Source organism: Octopus bimaculoides, chromosome 18, assembly GCF_001194135.2.
Source record: "Octopus bimaculoides isolate UCB-OBI-ISO-001 chromosome 18, ASM119413v2, whole genome shotgun sequence".
Classification (NCBI taxonomy): domain Eukaryota; kingdom Metazoa; phylum Mollusca; class Cephalopoda; order Octopoda; family Octopodidae; genus Octopus; species Octopus bimaculoides.
In genome coordinates, this window is record NC_068998.1 from 15,222,662 (window position 1) to 15,228,214 (window position 5,553).

General features: G+C 35.0%; 1 long non-coding RNA gene across 1 annotated transcript in view; it reads right to left on the bottom strand.

Moving 5' to 3' along the window:
- Window positions 1-696: 696 nt before the first annotated feature.
- Window positions 697-5,553, bottom strand: part of LOC128249825 (uncharacterized) — an 8,672-nt gene continuing 3,815 nt past the window's right edge. Inside the window, exon 2 of the long non-coding RNA XR_008265952.1 lies at window positions 697-4,169. This is a non-coding gene — a long non-coding RNA (uncharacterized LOC128249825). The remainder of the gene's footprint in view (window positions 4,170-5,553) is intronic.

Sequence of the window (5,553 nt, forward strand, 5' to 3'; positions counted from 1 at the left end):
GTGTGTGTGTGTGTGTGTGTGTGTGTGTGTGTGTGTGTGTGTGCAACGAAGAATTTTAAAAATGATGCAAATGAAAAATGGATGATACATAAATATTTTTCATGAAGAAAGTGCAAGGATTGCTTCTTGTTGTTCAAAAGAAAATTAAAACAAAAAGAAGGGTGAAGAGAAAAAAAGAACATTCCTTGGAATGTGCACAAGTAAGATAGTTTGTAATAATTGCATTAAATAAATGGTAAACTGGAAAAGGTTAGGCATGAAAAACAGGGTTTCATACCTACGAGATACATAGAAAATTGCAGTAACATTTTGGCAAGTTGGACTTGATGCAGTTACAAGGAACTGCACCACCAGTCAGTCATGTAGAACTTGTTTTTTCTTAGATTGCACAAGTGGATTTCATTGAATAAATTATTATTATTTTCATTATTACTAGCATTATTATCATCATCATTATTATTAGATACACACATATATATGCAGACACACACACGCACAAACACATAATTGTGTGTGTATGTGTGTGTGCGCACGCGTGTATGCATGTGTATAAGTTGTGTGTGTGTGTGAGAGAGAGAGAGAGAGATGTATATACTGTATATGTAGAAGATTTCTGAAAAGAATGAAATAGTTCTATACATGATTGCCCCTAAGTAGAAATTTTAACAAATATCTAATAAACAAGCAACAAAACAATTAAAAAATTAATTAAATGCATTCAATGCATCTTTTTCTTTATTTCTTAGTTTCAAATTGAAACTTCTAATCCTGCCATATATTATAAAGAAATTATTATCGCCTTTGTAATGTGTGTGTGTGTGTACACAGATATAGATATACATACACCTTCATTTCATATTCTAAGTATTAATCTTTATTTTTAAGTTATTCAGCATTATTATATTATTATTATTATATAATTTTTTTCATATCCTTCACTTTCTGTTCCTTTCTCTTCTGTCTCAATCTCTTTCTTAAGCTTTCTCTGCCTCTTTCTTTTACAAACACTACATCATTACATTACTAACAAGTAAAATGCAAACTCTGAAAGGCAGATTGCATATTATCTGCCTAGGGGGTAAAGTAACTTTGACTAAAACTGTTGCAAGAGAGAAGGGAGTGTTAGACTTGTCACATACAACAACCCTCTAATATCACTTACAAAATAAGATGAGGCTGTGTGGTAAGAAGTTTGTTTCCCAACCACATGGTGGTGTGTTTATGTCCCCGTAACTTAGCGGTTCGGCAAAAGACACCGATAGAATAAGTACTAGGCTTCCAAAGAATAATCTCCTTGAGTCGATTTGCTCGACTAATGGTGGTGCTTCAGCATGGCCACAGTCAAATGACTGAAACAAGTAAAAGAGAGTAAAGAGTATGTATAAATAGTAGTAATAATAATAATAATAATCTGAAAATGGAATGTATAAGATTTTAGTGCATCGCTACGTGCATTTCCACAAATCACGTTTCTTACAACCAAAGTTCGTATTCCTGGATTTCTATCAGCACAGATCAGTAAAACCCCAAAAAAACTGCTATTGCCAGTCGGTATCATTAGATTGTAGCTGGCATGATAAAATAGGAGCTTTCATATGCATATCAAAAAAAAGTTTCCCGTAAATGATCTTAAAAGATGTGTGTGTGTGTGTGTTTTTGCCTTGACTTTGCATAATTGCTGTAAATGAGTGTCAACATCATGCAAGTGGTAACCTTTATTAACAGTCTTCTGTAAAAAGGTGTTTGGGGAAATATTACCTTACTTGGAAAAAAGGTGAGGTTGATATCAGGAAGGGCATTAAGCTATAGAAAATTCACCTCAACAAATTCCATCTGGCCCATGAGAACATGGAAAAGTAGGTGTTAAAATTATTATTATTATTATTATTATTGTCATCATCATTATTATTATTATTATTATTATTATTATTATTATTATTATTATTCCATACTGCAAGATGACATACACTGCAATAGAATTGACTAGCTGGCTAGCTGACTGGCGCATTTTTTCTGTTGCTTTGTGTGCCAGATGAGGCAGACTATTACAAGTGGGCAAAACCTATCCAACCCATACAAGCATGGTAAACTAGACATGAAATGTTTTATTGTTTTTGCTGTTTTAATGATGATGATGATGATGATGATGATGACAATGCCGATAATGCAAACATTGTGTGTGTGTGTGTGTGTGTGTGTGTGTGTGTGTGTGTACCTGATAATATTGTTTGAGATTGCAGGCAATACACAGCTTTGTGGCATAAGAACAGCAACACAAACTGAGAAAAAAGAAAAGGGGGGGGGGGTTATAACATAATATTTAAAAAAATCAGTCAGTTGAAAAGGTGGATACTGCTCTTTCTCTTGTAATGTCTTATTCCTGTTCTGTCATAAAAAAAAAAAAAAATAGATTCCTTTTGGTGTTGTTTTTTCATCCATAAAACCTAACTTACAATCAAATAAATGGTTGAAAAGAGATTTGTCAAGAATGTGTTACAAGTCAATCTAAAGATTCAATTCCTAGTGACAATAGTGCTAATAATAATAATTTTTTCTACATTAGGCAGAAGGCCTGAAATTTTGAATGAGGGCCAAGTGGATCACATTAACCCCAATGCTCAACTGGTACTTACTTTATCAAACCCCAAAAAGATGAAAAGCAAAGTTGACCTTGGTTGAATTTGAACTCAGACCATAATTGAGGTCTACTTTGCCTTTCATCATTTTTTTTGGGGGGGGGGGGTGATAAAATAAGTGCCAGCTAAGCACCAGGGTTGATGCAATCAAGTAGTCCCCTCCTGCAAATTCTCAGGTCTTGTGCCTATAGTAGAAAGGATTATTATTATTATTATTACTACTACTACTACTACGACTACTGGAGACAGTAAACTGGCAGAAACATTACAGTGTTGGGCAAGCTCCTTTCATTTTGATTTCAAATCCCACCAATGTCAACTTTACCTTCCATTCCTTGAAGTACCAGTCAAGTACTGGTGTCAATGGTTATGACTAATCCCTTCCACTAAAACCTGTTGGCCTTGTACCTAAATCAGAAACTATTATTATTTTATTTTCCTTCAGTAATTTCATGCAAGTTTCAATTGCACCACCTGGTGCACCTCTGTATCCCCAAGATGTGTATGCAGCATTGCATTCTTACGAGTATTGAGGGAGAACAGACTCCTACTGTTGGTGTTCTGCATCAGTTTGTTTTGTTATGGGGTTTTGTTTCTTATTTTATATTAGTGTTTGTTGTGTGGTGTGTGTAATGAAGGTTGTGTTGCTTTCATGGCCCTTAATCTTACATGGTACATGCTGTGACAGTTGTATTGTTTTAGATTATATGGTGCTTATTGTATGGAGAGTATGTTGTGTGTGAAGACTGTTCTATTAGAGCTATACTATTGAATTAACAGTGTCTTGTGCAAGATATGAGCTGTTCCTAGCAGAGCTATTTTGGGGTCAGTGTATAGTGTCGTGAGCTTTTGTATGGCTTCTGTATTTCTTTATTATTGCTATTCTTATGACGCTTAGATTTTGCTTTGGCATTTGTACAAACTGAGTTCAAGTCCCACCCAGGAACCTCATGAGACAGCAATTTATTATAAGTTCTATTATTTCTAACACAAATATACAAGAACAATTGATGAACTCAAACCTTGAAAATGCTTAGTTGCTATATCCACATTGGATGGTTGAATAATAAAGTAGACACTTGCAGGAGTCAAATTCGGAAACCAAAGAGATATAAGGTATTTTGTCTGTCACTGAATCAATTCAAATCTGTATATTATTAAATGACTGTTATATGAAATAAAAGACAATGAGGAGATATGGCATTGTTGCACAGACAAATCTGAAGACCTAATGGTGCTGTAATGCAACAGCATTAATATCACTACTACTAATATTTAATTATTAATATTATTACTCTTATTATTATTAGTATCATTATTATTATTATTATTATTACTACTACTACTATCATTATTATTACTATCATTATTATTATTATTATTATTATGCTTTCGATGATGATAGTAATAATAATAATATAAATTAAGAGGAAGTGAGGACATGTAGCGATTTTGATTCTGGTCTCAATGCTGGCATTGGTCTGAAGATCTGGAAATATCACACATAAAATGTGGTTCGGTGGAAACCTTGACCTGCAAATAAGAAAATCATAAGATTAGGGTTAAATATGCCAAGTTATTATTTAATGAAAGCAGTTTAATGAAAAATTCTGGCAGTTTGCAACTAGACATGACTTATTCAAACATTATGAAATGAAATTTTCTTTGGAGTATTTGTAAAAGACAACTTTTAAGAACTTAATGAAAGCCTGCCCTCAATACCAGGAGGAAGATGACAAAAAAAATTTTTTTTTTCACAAAATGTCGATATTTATTTACATGCATTGCATTCATACATTCCATTGTGTGATAGAGAAATAGGCCACACAGAGTTAAAAAGAGAAAAACTCCCTTCGGTCATGAATGAACATGGGATTTCACCTAGAAAGTTCTCCTCTGAAGCACAAGTCCAGGCAATGTTGTTTGTGGAAGACCTGCAGTCACCCATTCATACCTCTCTCCATGCCACCGATGTTATCCAAGGGAAAGGCAAAGGCCGATACAGCTTGGCACCAGTGACATTGTAACTCATTTCTATAGCTGAATCAATTGGAGAAACGTGAAATAAAGTGTCTTGCTCAAGAACACAACACACAGCCCAATCTGGGAATCAAACTCAGTAGGATTGCATTGTCTAAGTTCTCTACATCTCATTTTGCCTACCAGTCAGCAACAGGTAACTACATCATCAGGGAATGTTACCTAGCATTCCACCTAGTGAAGATTTATCTCTCAAGAAATCAAGGCCAGGCAGATGTACTCAAAGAACCATCTTTATTTGTTTTATCAGCTATTGCTGCTGATATTACTGTTCAACTCCAGGCCAAACAACAACAACAACCTATAATCAAAAACATTTCAACAGTGACCACCACTTCTCTTCCTTAGAAGTACAGCAAAGACTATATCATCTAATGTGCCCTTTCCCTATTTAAGATGATAGAATTAAATGAGAAAGATTTGACTGCTATTTTTAGCAAGTAGAGCAAGCATATAGAAGCTCACTCACAAGAATAATGGATATGAAGAGAAATAAGTGATGTACAGGAGCTATGACTGAAAGTTATAATCTCTGAATTTCTGACAACAATTAGGATGAAGCTGCCCTGGTTACGTACAAGTTCATCAGTTATGGTTCTCCATATTTGAAATCTCTTCACCAGGTTTATTTTCTCTCTCTCTCTCTCTCTCTCTCTCTCTCTCTATCATCATCATCATCATCATCATCGTTTAACGTCCGCTTTCCATGCTAGCATGGGTTGGACGATTTGACTGAGGACTGGTGAAACCGGATGGCAACACCAGGCTCCAGTCTGATTTGGCAGAGTTTCTACAGCTGGATGCCCTTCCTAACGCCAACCACTCAGGGAGTGTAGTGGGTGCTTTTACGTGTCACCCGCACGAAAACGGCCACGCT